Below are 17,065 nucleotides of genomic sequence, written 5' to 3'. Positions count from 1 at the left end.
GGCTTATATTTGCCCATTTATGCCCCAGGTTAAGATAAGATGCCTTTATTGTAACTGTACAATACAATGTAATACAATGTACAATACAATGAAATGTTGTTTGGAGCAATCCTAGATGCCATGGACAGAGGAACAAGAACTGACATTTAAACTAAGGCATTACACTAGAAAAAAACAAAACCTTGCACTAGAAGGCATTACTATTCACAGTTCTCAGCATATATATAGTAAGTGCTTGTGAGTATATATACCCTGATTCAGACACCACTGCAGACAAGAAGTCATCATGGGGTCATGAATGCAGCAGTCACTTTCAGTCTGTGGTAGTTTCTATCCTAGGAAGGGGCAATAATCTCCGAGCATTTAGGAGACTGATTGCTTTGGGGTAAAAGCTGTTCTTCAGCCTACTGGTGCGGGCATGTAGGGCTCTAAGACGCCTACCAGAGGGTAGGGGAGTGAAAAGGTTGTGGCCGGGGCGAGTTGGATTCCCCGCAGATAATTTTTGCCCTGTTGCTGCAGCGAGCAGTGAAGATGTCATCCAGTGATGGCACCTGAGGACCAGTGATTCTGCCAGCCATTCTGATGATGCGCTTGAGGGTCTTCTAGTCCTCAGAAGAGCAGCCGGAGGACCACCCTGTACTGCAGGATGTGATAACAGATTCTATGGTGCACCTGTAAAAATTGACTAGCAGCTGTCTTGGGAGTTGTGCTTTCTTCAGACTCCTCAGAAAATAAAGGCCTTTTTTGGTAATTTCTGTTGTGTTTTTTATCCATGACAGGTCCTGATTAATATGAACTCCCAAGAATCTGAAACTTTTAACTATCTCCACGTTTCCATGGTGTCCATTTTGTTTCTTCTACCTAAAAAGGTTTATCTCATGTGTATGTATATATATATGCCCCAAGTATCTATATAGATACATATATACTTATGTTCACCCCCAGTCTGGTATATGCCTGCAGGAGGGAGAGGACGACAACTGGACAATTATGTCCAGTTTCGGCCACTACAAAGGATCAAATAAGATCCTCTGCCCTTTGATAATATGTTATGCATAACAGGGACAGGGGAGCAGAGAGCTCCCCTGCCCCTGTGTGCCGCGTACCTCCGGCGCTGTAATAGCGTTAGAGGTATGCGATATCTTCACAGGCGGAGGATCAAAGGATTCCCCCGCCTGGAAGCACACGCCAGGATGCGCGGGCTGGTGCGGTGACGTCATATCACCGTGCCAGCCAGTGTCACCACAAAACAATCTCAGAATGGCTTGGATAAGTAAAAGCATTCCAAAGCTATTACCACATAAAGTGACAAGTCAGATTTGCAAAAATCGGCCTGGGATTTAAGGTGAAAACTGGCCCGGTACTGAAAGGGTTAATGCTCAGCCAGGCCTTCACTGCCGCGGTTTTCAGTTGCTGTTTGTTTGTGGCCTTTCTGTCTGAAATTTAGTCTTTAACAAGTGAAATGCTCTATTGGGTTCAGATCCGGTGACTGATAGTGATGAGTGGCAGGGGTCATATTCGAATTTGCGATATTTCACCTTTTTTTTTTAGAATATTTGTTGATTGTTCGCAAATTCAAATATTCGTTAAGACTCATTGGACCCCAAGCAAGAAGTAGGGAGGAATCATGTGTTCAGATGGGAAAAAATTACGAATATTCACTATAACGAATATATAGCACTATATGCAAAATATTAGCGAATTCTCGAAGTTGTGACATTCGAGATAAAAATTCGCTATTCAAATATTCGCGCTCAACACTAGTAACTGACTCGGCCATTCAAGAACATTCCACTTCTTTGCTTGAATAAACTCCTGGGTTGCTTTGGCTTTATGTTTTGGGTCATTGTCAATCTGTATTATGAAACGCCGACCAATCAGTTTGGCTGGATTTGAGCACAGAGTCTGTCTCTGAAAACCCCAGAATTCATCCGGCTGCTTCTGTCCTGTGTCACATCATCAATAAACACTAGGGGCCCAGTGCCACTGGCAGCCAGGTATGCCCAATCATCACACTGCCTCCGCCGTGTTCTACAGATGATGCGGTATTCTTTGGATCATGAGCTGTACCGAGCCTTCACCATACTTTTTTCTTTCCATCATTCTGGTAGAGGTTGGTCTTGGTTTCATCCGTCCAAAGAATGTTCTTCCAGAAATGTGCTGTTTTTTTAGATGTTTTTTTTTTTAGCAAAGTCCAATCCAGCCTTCTTATTCTTGATGCTGATGAGTGGCTTGCACCATATACCCTCTGTACTACTTTCATGCAGTCTTCTCTTTATGGTAGATTTGGATATTGATACGCCTAGATCCAGGAGATTGTTGGTCACTTGGTCGGCTGCTGTGAAGGGGTTTCTCTTCACCATGGTAATTATTCTGCCATCATCCAACACTGTTGTCTTCCATGGGCGTCCAGGTCATTTTGCATTGTAGAGGTCACCAGTGCTTTATTTCTCAGGATGAACCAAACTGTAGATTTTGCCGCTCCTAATAATGTAGCAATTTCTCGGATGGGTTTTTTCTGTTTATGCGGATGAAGGACGGCTTGTTTCACCTGCACCGAGAGCTCCTGTGACCCCATGTTTACTTCTCAGTAAAATCTTCAAAATGCAAGCACCACACCTCAAATCAACTCCAGGCCTTTTATGTGCTTAATTGAGAATGAAATAATGAAGGGATTGCCCAGACCTGCCCATGATCACAGCCTTTGAGTCAATTGTCTAATTACTTTTGGTTCCAATTACTATCTATCTATCTATCTATCTATCTATCTATCTATCTCATATCTGTCTATCTAGAGCCACTCTGAACATTCCTCTTCTACATATTCTCGCTTTCAGCCAAATAAAATTCCAATTATCTCTGGGCCTATGGTTTATGGCTCGGCACGTGCTGCTCTATTATCACCGTACATTACTGGTGACACGAATACGATTGAGAATGTTCTCCTCACTTCACCGCACAAGATCCTAGAAAGATCTACAGTTACTGTACTGCAAATGTCTGCACACCCCAGGGCCAAATACAGACACTGTGACTCTATCTATCTATCTATCTATGTATCTATCTATGTATCTATCTTCCTGTCTGTCTATCGATTCATCCATCTGTCTTTCTGTCTACCTATCTATCTTAGACACTTCAGCTGCATCTCTTATATCTCGTATTTCCCATCAGCCCTCACTCTCATTTATATCCACATTTTGTGAAGTCAATGAGGCGGTGGTAAATGTTCTCAGCCGCTTTATTACTGCTCTTACAGTCTTTTTGTACGACTCAATTAAAAGTGTTGTAGTAATGATGTGACTGAGAAATAATTACTGAGCCTCAGCCTCGTCATCCATCATCAGCAGCTTCCTTTATACTCATGATGAGATCTAGGGTGGAGAACTTGTAACTTGGTAGCTATGGGGTAAGAGACGTGACCCCAGGAGCAGCTGGTCCCATACCTCTGGCATAGTGTGAACCTGTGCAGCTAGCCATAGGGTAACGCCCCCTCTACTACATGGCACATGAATACAGAATGGGGTGAACAGGGAAAGTAACTGCAGAGATTAAAGCTGGTATACAGACGTGTCCTTCCGTATCTTACAGATATGCTTTCTAATACTCTGTCTGGAGATGTTTAATCTCTGTGTCTAGATGAGGCCGCCAGGTGGTTGGTTTGTGAATTGCAGCCTAACAAGGATATTGCTGGAATGCGTACTGGAGGAAATGACAAGCTTAGAGATTGCTGACATAGGGCATTGTGGCAGTTTACAAGGATATTGTGCCTGTCATGGGGCATTAGAACGTTATGGCCATGTTGTTTTTTTGCTGTCACTGAGCTTTTGTGGATGACATTGAAGCACTTTGACACTCTTGATGACATTTGGCTGTCACTTGGATATTCTGGCTGTCATTGAGGCTCTCACAGGGGCATTGTGGCTGTCATAAAGGTATAGAGGCTATTATAGACATATTGTGGCTGTCATAGAGGTATTAAGGCTGTCTTAGAGGTAGTGAGGCTGCCATAGAGGTATTGAGGCTGTAATAGAGGTATTCAGGCTGTAATAGAGGTATTGAGGCTGCCATAGAGTTATTCAAAGCTGTCATAGGGGTTTAGAGGCTGACATAGAAGTATTGAGGCTGTTATAGAGGTACTGAGGTTGTCATAGATATATTGAGGCTGATATAGAGGCATTGGGACTGTCATAAATGCATTGAGGCTGTCATAGAGGTATTGAAGCTGCTATAGATATATTGAGACTGTCATAGAGGTATTGAGGCTGTCATAGAGGTATTTAGACTGTCATAGAAGTATTGAAGCTGTCATAGAGGTAATGAGGCTATCATAGAGGCATTGAGGCTGTCAGAGATAGTGAGGCTATCATAAAGGTATTGAGGCTATCATAGAGGTATTGAGGTTGTCATAGATATATCGAGGCTGCCATTGATATATTTAGGCTGGTATAGAGGCATTGGGGCTGTCATAGAGGCATTGAGGCTGCCATAGAGGTATTGAGGCTGCTATAGATGGGCTACTAGATGGGCCAAATGGTTCTTATCTGCCGACACACATTCTATGTTTCTATAGATATATTAAAGCTTTCATAGAGGTATTAAGGCTGCCATAGAGATATTGAGACTGCCATAGAACTATTGAGACTGTCAGATATATTGAGGCTGCCATAGAGCTACAGAGGCTGTCACAGAGGTATTGAGGCTGTCACATAGGTACTGAGGCTGCCATAGAGGTATTGAGGCTGTCACAGAGGTACTGAGGCTGCCATAGAGGTATTGAGGAGCTCAGCAGAAGCACGTTATAGTTCGGGGAAGTCCTCCAGCTTTCCATGCTGGTCTGACTGGGGAAGAAGGTGAACGCCCAGTCTGGTGTACGGGGGAGTGAAGCCTCAGGTCGGTCATAGGATGAGTTGTCAGATGATCAGAATAGGGTGAGAGGAGCGGGTCACACACAGATAGATGTTTTGGCGGGAGTGCCTGCCCCTCTGTGGCTGGATTTACATTACATTTTTCCCAACGGTTTAACATATACAAAAAAGAATATCCGTTACCGGATGCCTCAGATGGATTCCACACAGCGTCACCCGTCACCGTAGAGTTCTGTTGTAATAAAATAACCAGGAAAAAGTCTGGTACCGTGTTAGCCAATAGAAAACTAGGTTAGTGCTCTCATTAAGGTTAGATACCTGCAATACTCCTATTTTGTTTCTCCTAATGAGAGCACTAAAAACATTAACCTATACGTATTTTTACTGGACTCTGCAGGAGACAAAAGTTTTCCTAATGTAAACCGATGGCAAAAACGTGATGTGAACCCTTCCTAACAAAGGTGGCTGCACGGCGGGTTATAGCTGATCGCCCTGTCAGAGGCGGCATCTCCCTCCGCTTTCTTCTGCACCGGCGCTCCGCCATCTGAATTCATAGACTCTTCACTTCTTTCTTCATCGCTCACAGCAATATCATAAAATGCATCCGGAGGAATCATCTCTAGAAGCCTCCGACGCTCCAGAGCCGCTCTGAACATTCCTCTTCTACATATTCTCACATTCAGCCAAAGAAAATTCCAATTATCTCTGGGCCCATGGTTTATGGCTCGGCACGAGCCGCTCTATTACCGCCGTACATTACCGGTGACACGAATACGATGGAGAAACGTTCTCCTCACTTCACCGCGCAAGATCTTACGAAGATCTACAGTTACTGTACTGCAAATGTCTGCACACCCCGGGGCCAACACAAATACAGACACTGTGGCTCTTTCTATTGATCTATCTATGTATCTATCTATCTAATATCTATCTATCTTCTATCTCATATCTAATATCTATCTATCTATCTAATATCTATCTATCTCAAATCTGTATTTTAATCTTTCTCTCTTTTCTACTTATACTGTATAGCTATCAACCTTCCTTCCTTCTCCACCATACTTTAATTTAATTAAAGCACATCTGTCAGCAGTTCTGTACCTATGACACCCCGGTTGCTCCTAGAAGCTCATCTTCATATATTAAAGCATGAGCCGCTGCACGTCGCTGCTACGCAGCAGTTTTTGTCCAGCCGAATTCAAGCAGAAGAGAGAGATTCCTTAGAATCTGGGTTTTCTTGTGTTGAGTCACTTGTTTGGCAGAGAAAAGGTTAAAATGACAAATGTATACAAAGTTACCATTTCTATTATCGCTATTATTTTTATTATCTGTACTCCCACAATTCATTGCTTCGCCTCACTCCCTCATCTGGGAGTATCCTGAGCTACATGCTCAAGTAGAGAAGAGCCAATCGATTCTCCAGAATCAAATTTTGACCCAAATTTTTCAAAAAATTTGATTCAATTCAGGTGAATCGGACCAGAGAGGGAGATTTGAAGTACTTTCCATTCGTGTAGAACCAATTCGTACCTGAATCAAATCACAAGGTAAATTCGGACCAGTCGGACCTGCAATTAATTTTAAGAAGTCCACTCATCTCTAATTACAAGACATTTCGTGTGGGCATCCTGATTGGAGTAATCAAGCCAAGTTTAAGGTTTTTTTTAGTTTAAAACATATATTCCTATATGGAAAATCTTTGAAAAAAATTGGTAATTTTTTTTTTTTTTTTTTTTTTTTAGAAGTTCACGCTTTTAAAGCAGATGACTAGAGAATCTAAAATTCGTTGTGACTTTAGCAGAACTGAAGACCATGCAAGGCCGAGCTAAATGAGACCTTTCAGATGCCGAATCTTATTAATCGCCTCCTTTTTTTTTTTTTAGCTTCATTCATTTCCCATTTTTATCCGGTGGAGGGAGAGAGCGCGGAATCAATCAGGGCGCTTAGTGACATCTGCAGACAGGGTGACTGATGACACCTCATATTATATGAAATCCTATTATCGCCTAATGTGCCTCCTGTCATCGCACATTGTAATTTCTCTGATGGTTTTGTCCAGTTATAGCCAAATTCCATTTTATTTTGTCAAGAAGAAAATTTGACAAGCGAGAAAATGAGTAATGCGGGGATCACTTTACTTTTAAGCTGAAAAATTTAAAAAGTTTGTGACCCAACAGGATCCAACAGGTCCGGCAGGCCCGTAAGAGTAGCAGAGGATCCTCCGGCCCGAGCTGTGATGGACCCAAAGGTCCTGCAGCTGATAACCCCATGTGGACGTGACTTTGGAGAAATTCAAAGTGAACATGCACAAGTTCTGCATGCAGGAGGCATGCAGGAGGCTACAGAGGTGGCATGTGCCTGATGCCCATGAGGGCCCAAAGAGTTCTCTGCCACAAAAGAAGTCGCCAGTGGCACTTGTTAGATGAGGACTTGGCGCAAATATTGCATTGGGGTCCAGGAGTTTCAAGTTATGCCTCATATGGTCTAGATGGAGGCTACACCCCCAGTTTATTCTCCCCTGAAAGGCCCAACGGACCCCAGTGTCACTGCATTTTAAACATAGAAAGTATATGTTTTCTATTTCCAAAGGTATCTACCAATAACACATAGTGTCCTGCCTAGAAAATGGCGGTTAAAGGTGAATCAAGTCCCACAAGTTGGTGAAAAATACTTGACATCAACTTCTACAATGTCAAAGCTCTTGTTCATAGACTGAACTTGAGAATATCCAGGAATGAACCTTGGTTGAAGGAAAAGTGTGTGAATGACCTGGTGTAACCAAGGATATTCTCATGTTTCTCGTGTCCTGTGCTGTTTTTGGTGATACCGATGATGCTCACTGAAGAATGTCCACCAGAATGATAGTCCAGGTGAATTTCTATGAAAGTCCTCCTCGTATGGGGCAAATCACAGAAATGGTTTATTGAAACTTTGTATTAAAGGGAACCTGTCACCGGGATTTTGTGTATAGAGCTGAGGACATGGGTTGTTAGATGGCCGCTAGCACATCAGCAATACCCAGTCCCCATAGCTCTGTGTGCTTTTATTGTGCAAAAAACAACAACATTTGATACATATGCAAATTAACCTGAGATGAGTCCTGTATGTGAGATGAGTCAGGGACAGGACTCATCTCAGGTTAATTGGCATATGTATCAAATTGTTTTTTTGACACAATAAAAGCACAGAGAGCTATGGGGACTGGTGATTGCAGATGTGCTAGCGGCCATCTAACAACCCATGTCCGCAGCTCTATACATCAAATCCCGGTGACAGGTTCCCTTTAATACACATTGTAGATGCTTCCAGGAACATGTTCCTATAATCCCTCTTCTCTTGTGTCTCTATGAGGTGGCAGACTACCCCTGGACATATTTGAGGACTATTGCTGCTTGTTCAGCTGTTCCTGTAGAGTTTTTTTGCATGGTTTCTTTCCCATTTTGTCTCCGTTTTAAGTTTTACCAGGATAATACAATTCCCCTTCATCTTGATTTCATATCTGCAGCAATTAGATGGAAATTTTGCCATGAAATATGCCTGATAAGATAGACACCTCTGAAAACACTGACAATGGAGATAAGACGGACAGGTCATTTCATCTTGGTATTTTATCTGTCAGATAAGCAAAAAAAGTAGAATTGCTCCCGGAGGCGAGTGGATCCGTCAGCACCTATTTAAGCTCACGAGGCGAGCGTTGCGGTACATTGTCTCCTCTTTGTTATGTTATGTTAAGCAGGTGTGATTCTCCTCTGAACTGGGGCATAACTTGAAGCCCTTGGACATTTATCCAAAATGTGTATCATAAGTAAAGCTTTTATATTTGAAATTCTTAAAAAAGACATGTCTATGAGGTGTAAGCGGGGGTGGAGAGGGTGACTATACCAGAAGAAAAAATGGAGGGGGGAAAGGAGAGAGCAGCAAGTGTTGCAAGCTGAGTGACCGGATGGTTACTTATGGCGATCAGCCATGTACTTGCCGTAGAGGAAGCCCAGACCACCACTATGAAGCCTGGGGGTGAGGACCAGAGCACAACCTCACTTTACTTATTAGTGGTGTCCCGATTCTGGAATTGTCACAACCAGACAGCTGAGAAGCTCTGACAGAAGCCTTTCAGAACCTCCTCCTTGAGTTTTCTTTGTTTTAGTTTTCAGTTCCTCCTCTCATTAGCCTCTCTCAGCTGTCATGTAGTTGGACTGATTGCATCCCTTTAAATTCCTCCCCATAATGCATTAGTGTGCGGTTTATACAACTTCCTGGAGTGTGTGTTCATGCTAATCCTATTTCCCAGTCTTCTACAAGATAAGTGCTGTACATTCATTTGTGATTTTCTGTTTGCTGGATCCCAGGTGACCCTGACTCCCTCCGTGTCTAGTGTAGGGAGTCGGTGGTCGTGTCCCCTCACTATTTTAGGGTGTTCAGGTGTTATATAGTCGAGGTACGAGGATATGCGATCATCCACCATTGGGGTGTTCGCATAGGCTGAGCAGTCAGGGAGAGTGCCAGGTCTTATGCAGGGGTCTCCCTTTTGTTCCTTAGTTTTGGATCCAGTGAGTCATATATTCTTTTTGCATTGTCTTGTTTCCTGTACACCTTCCGTGACAGGAATCTATGCTTAGCTGAGAGCTGCATTGGGGAGAAGGGGAAGCAGCCAGGTAAGTACATGTGTAGTTTGGTCCACGTTGAAGGTGGACTTGATGGCATGTTCCAGGAGATCACTTTTTTCTTTATGACCCTGCACTTTAGATTTGCCCCAATTAGAGGTGAGCAAATTGATTCCAAAATTCAGAAATTTTACCCAAATTTTTCAAAAGGTTATGATTCTAATTGACCCAAATTTAGTGTGGTTTGATTTAGGAGTATCAAGTAGAGAAAATCGAGGAGAAAGAGTTAAAAAGAGAGAATCGAGGAGAGAGAATGAAAAACAAAGATTTCAAGAGAGAATCAAGAAGAGAGAGAACCGAGGAGAGAAATAGTGAGCGAAAGAATCGAAGGGAGAGAATTGATTAGGGAGAATCAATTTGAGGAAGCGAGAATCGGTGATAAAGAGAAGCAGAGAGACTGAATTGAGATGAGAAAGAATTGAGGGGAGAGAGAGAATCAAGAAGAGAGAAGTGAGGAGAGAAAATGAAGGACAGAAAAAACTGAGGAGGGAGAGAGAATCGTGGAGCCAGAGAATCAAGGAGAGACAGAATTGAGAAGAGAAAAAATTTGAGGAGAGAGAGGAAATCAAAGAGAGAAAATCAAGGATAGAGAGACTAATTGACTTCCAGCCAATCAGAGCACATTCGATTCGGGTTGAATTTATTCAGAACCCAATCGACTCGCCTTCCTGATTCACTTGATTCGGATCCGAATAGAATTTTAAGAAATTTGCTCATCTTCTAGCCCCAATATCCTTCGAATAGTTGCCACACAAATGCAAACTAAGTAGAGAATTAGCTTCTGCTGGAAAGACCCTCCTTTTGGTCTTTTAATGGGGCCCACCCTCATATAGGCCCCTCTATTGTGCAAAATATTTTCCTCAAATGGATGATAGCACTTGCCTATCAAGAGTCTTTATCAATAGTGTTGGTGTTGGGTAAGTAAAGGTCCTATTCCACGGCCCGATTTTGGGTCATAACAAGCATTGATAGGTGCTTAATCCTGTTAATCAGAGCTCGTTAAAAAGACCTTTTCACAGGTCGATGGAAAGTGCATTGGGGAAAATGGTTGTTAATATAATCGTTCATCCCCTATTCTTTGGAGACATGGGCTGCCGACTGCCACGTTTCAAACATTCATTCCCGATCATTGGCCCGATCATTGGTACTGTATATGTAATAGGACCTTAAATGTGAAAGACAATGGCTTGGCATGTCTTCTCTCTGCTGGCTGCGGATTCTCCCAGGCACGACACATAATGGTTAAATCAAAGTTTGCAGATCGCTTTATAATTGCTTTAAAATTGGGTAATTAGCTGCAGAGAAAAAAATCACAAAGTTGTTAAAATGTGTGTTCTCATTAAAATGGAAATTCTCTGTGGGCTGCCAAGCATGGCTCCGGAACATGCCATGTGGTTTATTAATGCTCCATCGTGCAACTTTTAACTTTACGCTTCTGGATCCAGCACAATGTTAGTTAGAAAGTTAGTAAAAATGTAAAACCCATAGTAAAGTTGAAGCTGATGAAGATCTGCCTTTGCTCTATCTCATGGAGAGTGGCCGTATCTTGTATTTGCCCCATAACTAGTTGTGTTCACAGCCCCTTCCACTCACAACCTGAAAATTCTTTGTATCCTCATCTAGAGCAAATGGTCCTATCCGACCAGCAACTGGGTCAAAACAGAGGACCTAGCTCTAATAGAGTCTATGAAAATGGAGTTTCTAAGCTAGATAGCTCCATTAACCTGAGGATGAACCAGCCTTAAAGTCTATCTGTGGTTACAAAGGAATTCCCACCACTCCATAGTTGATATATTTCAATCGGACATTGTGTATCTAATCTATTATTGGGGTCTTTCTTGTATATTTTCTCTCTCCATATTTAGAGAGTAGGCAGGTCTTTACTAGTGTGATGTCAGAGCTGTGCTCCGCATTCTGAGCCAATCAGGTATATCCTCTCTGCAGCTCATCTTCCCCTCTCACAGCATGCAGTCTCAGAGCGAGAGAGAGAAAAGCTGCCGCTAATACTGGGATGAGTGTGTTTCTTGTGCTCTGGCAGCAGGCGCAGTTTCACCGCGCCCACGGCCTCTGCGTGCTCCATCAGCAGCACGGCCACTTCCCCATCCCTTACTGCTCGCCTTGAGCATATTAAATGGCATATATGCTTGCAAGTCTGTCACACGTACAGTAGCGCAGGTTTTGTAAGTGTATGCGCAAAAAAAATTAACGTGAATGTCACAGATATTTAGGATACAGGAGATGTAGTGCAGGTAATGTAACTATCCGCAGCGGCCAAACAATTGCACTGAATGTCACAGATATTTAAGTTGCGCAAATGTAACACAGCAGATGTAGCAGAGGTTGTGTCACTGTCAGCAGCGGCCAAACAATTGCACGCAATTTAGTGCAGGTTTCGCTAATAATATATGTTGCAGCCAGATAAAACAATAGTCTCTAACACCTTTCAACAATAAACCCTGCCTAAAAAAATAAACCAATTCCTGTCCCTACACTGTCTGTCCCTTCTGCTGCAGCTCTCCCTGACTAAGGCCTCATGCGCACGACCGTTGTTTTGGTCCGCATCTGAGACACAGTTTTCGTGGCTTGGATGCGGACCCATTCACTTTAATTCACCGTTGCTCTGTTCCGTGGTCTGCAAAAAAAATTTAATCTGTCCTATTCTTGTCCGTTTTGCGGACAAGTATAGGCAGTTATATCAATGGCTGTCCGTGCTGTTCTGCAAATTGTGGAACGCACACGGACGCCATCAGTGTTTTGCGGATCCGCAATTTGCAGACCGCAAAACACGCAACGCTCGTGTGCATGAGGCCTTAGACTGAGCCGAACCACGTGTCATTGGGTGCTATATAGCACCCGATGACGCGTTCCGGCCAGCCAATCACTGTAATGCCAGTACTTACCCGCACGTTTATTAGCTGCATAGCAGCCAACAAACGTGCGGGGAGGAGACTCGAGCGTAGCTCTCAAGCACACGAGGTGTTCAGCTGAACACTGCGATCTGCCGAGCATCGCGTTGCTCGAGTCAAAATGGTATTCGGACAAGCATGCTCGCCCAACACTAGTAGTGACACCTCAGGTCCGGGGACCCGCCATAGCATTGGGGACACCTCAAACCCGGCCACTGCCGGTGAAATTAGAATGTAAAGCTTGTCCTGCAAAAAGCACACGGCTATGTTAATAGAAAACAAAAAAAAGCTATGGCTCCAGGAAGGCAAGGGGTGAAAAACTAAAACGCGAAACCAAAAAAACCCTCCAGGCCTGAAAGGGTTAAAGTTATGCCTCTGGTCAAGCTTCTTTATACCCTAGTGATTAGCCAGCTGTGGGAATCTATGCTCCTCATGGTAGGGAGCTGTCCTTTTTCAGTGAATTTCCACTAGGACTGAAGGGGAGCTGGAGAATAGTGATTCCTGATTCCTACAATAGTAATTCTGTAGTTAATACACCTTATTACAGATAATCTGCAGAATTGTGAATGCAGCTCTGGGTGTGACTAGAGCATAATGACTAATGTACAGTAACAATACAATAAAATATACATATATTTCACCTGCCAGATGTAAAAAGTGGAATTTTCCTTTAAATTTCTTCCAGGTAATGGCTCCATTGTGTCTTATATCTGAACTTCCTCTTCTTTTCCATTTCTGCTTTATTTTCCTTCCTCTCTATAATATTCCTCTTCCCATTATAATGCTTTCATTATATTATGCAGGAAGGTGGGATCTCCCGGCGTATAACCCGGCCGGGGCCCCTGTGGTGGTGACTCACACACATAAATGACATACACAGAGTAATGTCTCCCAAGCCCCCAGGACGTAGCATGGACTATTAACCCTCCGAGAACAGGGCTGCATGGACATTTGAATCATAAGTAGTGAATATGAAAATTGATATTATCTTCTTCATCAAACCCCAAGAAAACTATAGACCCCCTAAACAAATGAAGACCCCATACAAAATCCACTAAACAAATATAGACCCTTAAAGGGGGTTGTGCACTAATTTCCAGACCTCTCAGACTGGCGGCACCCACATATATGATCATACTTACCAGATCCCGGAAGCTGGATCCCGGCATGTTCGCTCTCCAGTGTATGCTGCTTGTCTCGGGTCACTTCATGTACCTTTGGGTATGACGCTGCTGCAGCCAATCACTGGCCTCTGCTGCCCTTGCTTTATGTGGAATGGTCACGTGATAAAAGGGGAGCGGATCACCGCTGCAGCCAGTGGTTGGCAGCAGCAGTGTCAAACCATACATTTATATGGCGGGACACAAGATGGTCGGAGAATGAAGCAGTCAGGATCAGGTCTGGAGATCAGGTAGGTATGAGTACCAATGTGGGTTCTGCTGGTCTACAACATTAGTCCACAACCCCTGTCATCAGACCCCAGACCAGACCTTAGACCCAATTCCATAAAGCATTTACCAACCCGGACCAGATTCTCAAGACAAACACAAACCTCAGGTCCTCTAAAGAACTAAAGACCAGACCCCCCTAAACCACTGATGGCGAACCTTTTAGAGACGGAGTACCCAAACTACAACCCACTTATATATTTCAAAAAGCCAACACAGTAATTTAACCTGAATCTTTCAGTCCAGTATGGTGTATCTTCCATGTACTTTATCATTTAGCTATAATGCCTGCCTGCATTCAGTGCGCCGCCTGTGCCGTTCATAGTGCGCCCTGCGCTGATAAATGGCAGGAAAAGTCTAAGGCATGTTGGTACACCATAGACTTTTTCCAGGGTGCTGGGGCCCACAGAGAGGGCTCTGAGTGCCGCCTCTGGCACCCGTGCCATAGGTTCACCACCACTTCTCTAAACTAATACAAACCCTAGACCAGATCCTCTAAATAAATAGAGACCCCAGACCAGACACCTTAAATTAATACATTCTCCAGACTAGACCCCTGGAAAAATACACCAGACCAGACCAATGAAATTAATGCAAACCCAAGACTAGACCCCCTAAAAATACAGAGCCCGTAACAGCCCCCCCTCCAAAAAAATAAATAAATACCCAGGTGCCTAAAAATAATGCAGACCCCAAAGATAAAGCTTTGATATTTTTTTACTGAAATTATTGAATAAACCATTGGGTTTTATACAACACACTGTACCCTTTTGCTCATTCTACTTGCCAAAAAGACCCCGTTAACTACCAGAGGACAAACCCCCTACACAAATACAGTACAGAATCCCTAGACAAATACAGACTCCAGACCATCTAAACGAATACAGACTCCAGGCCATCTAAACGAATACAGACTCCAGGCCATCTAAACGAATACAGACTCCAGGCCATCTAAACGAATACAGACTCCAGGCCATCTAAACGAATACAGACTCCAGGCCATCTAAACGAATACAGACTCCAGGCCATCTAAACGAATACAGACTCCAGGCCATCTAAACGAATACAGACTCCAGACCATCTAAACGAATACAGACTCCAGGCCATCTAAACGAATACAGACTCCAGGCCATATAAACGAAAACAGACTCCAGGCCATCTAAACGAATACAGACTCCAGACCATCGAAGCGAATACAGACTCCAGGCCATCTAAACGAATACAGACTCCAGGCCAAACCTCCAAAACATAGACCCCAGATCAGGCCAACTAAACAAATATAGAGCTCAGACCCCCTAAGCTAATACCAAACTAATCCCCTCAGCAAATAAGTACACCAGAAAAGGCCCTCTAAACTAATACAGTCCCCAGACCAGACCCCTGGACAAATATGAATAAGACCAATGAAGTGCAAGACAAGTCAGACCCAAGACCAGACTCTCTTAACAAAAAAATACTCTTGACAAAATCCCTTGCTCTATTAGGGAGTCTGGTTTGGGGTCTCTTTTAAGATAGACCTAAGATAGACCCATTTTAAAAATACAGAGCCTACCCCTCCCATACCAGGCCCCCTAAAAATAAATAACCCACATTAGAGCCTGTGGTGGTATAGATAGCAAAATAATTTGTAGATATCAGAGTAGGAGGAAGCCCCTGACATTCCTGTGGCTGGCCATAAAACCATTGATGCCTTTTTTCCAAAAACCAGAACACAAGGTCTGTCTAAACAAAACCAGGGGAGTAGAACAACTTCACTCAGAAAATACATCATAAACCCTATTGTAGCATTTGAGATGTCCTCAGAGCCTTAGACCTGTTGGAGCCATTTTAAAAGTCAGTTAGAGGATACCATGACCTGCAGTAGGGGTCATATATAAAAAAAAAACATACAAATGAAGATTCAGTAAAGAAATACTGGACCTATTTTATAACTTAGCCAGAATTGCAATTAGTCTATCCACCAGCATCACCTGTGTGAACGTCAGCTCGATCAGGGCTCTGCAATAGAGGGTAATTAAAGAACGCACCCTGTACTGTCTCTAACCCCTCCATGTTTGATATGCACATGTGCAGAACATTATGATGGCTTGTATGAAAGTGGTATGAAGTTGCTATGATGCCCACAGGAAAATTTATCTTAGTGGACAGATTCTGAGCAAAGCAGTGATCTCATAAAACTTTGTCGTAAAAGTCCATTAGCATACAAACTAGCCTCAGTCCTGACATCACAGGCTGAGGGGCTAGTGGGGGCAGCAGCAGACCTTCTTAAGGTATATGTGTCTCTGTAGCAAGTTGTCATTTCTTTGGTGGAAAACTTGTTTAATGAACTGGACGATTTTCCTGCTACCTCCAGGCAACCGGACTTCTACCGTCTCAGAACATATTAAGGTCAATTTATTTTCAAACTGCTATTTTTTGCATTTTATTTGTATGCCTTGTTTTACTTTGTGATAACTGTATTTTTTGTACGCACTGTCCTTTAGACATTAAAACTTCACTTCAATAAGAGCCTTCTTGTGTTCTAAACAACTTCCTGACCTCAGAAGAAGTATTATGTATATTGGTGTAGTAATGCTAGAGAGAGTAGGGGGTTGGAGTGGCTAATAGTAAGCTACCTATTTTAAGGCATCTTGTCCGCCTAATATGACAGGTGGAGGCAGCTAATATTCTTTAGATGTAGATGTCAGATAGCTAAAGGGGGAATATTTAGCATAACCTTTTGGCTCCAAGTAGCAGAGTGGGAGGTTGATGTTAAAGTCTGGGTGACAGAGCCCTTAACCTAATGCAGACCCAAGAGAAGACCCCCTTAACAGGCCACCTAAACACATACAGACCCCAGACCCCTTAAAGTAATACTGTAGTCCAGAACACCTAGACAATAAAGACCTAGGGTGGCGTCTTGCATAACCCCAAAAAGCAGGTCATCCTAGCCACGCCCTTCCCCATAAAAAAACACCCACCCTACTAAGCCACACCCATTAAAGTAACGGTGTTAACAAGAGAAATAAACACTCTTACATCCACAACTTACAACCACCTGCCTGACCTATTCAGACCATTCTATCTTCCCAAGCCCTTATGGTGAGCTGCGGGCAGGCCCGGCTTGTGTTTCTCACCTTCAGTCAGTATCTACGACATCCTGCTCGGTGGCTGGCTGAGTGTGATGGCGCTATGCACTTACC

Source organism: Bufo gargarizans, chromosome 3 (genome assembly GCF_014858855.1).
Source record: "Bufo gargarizans isolate SCDJY-AF-19 chromosome 3, ASM1485885v1, whole genome shotgun sequence".
NCBI lineage: Eukaryota > Metazoa > Chordata > Amphibia > Anura > Bufonidae > Bufo > Bufo gargarizans.
Note: the sequence above shows the minus strand (reverse complement) of the source record.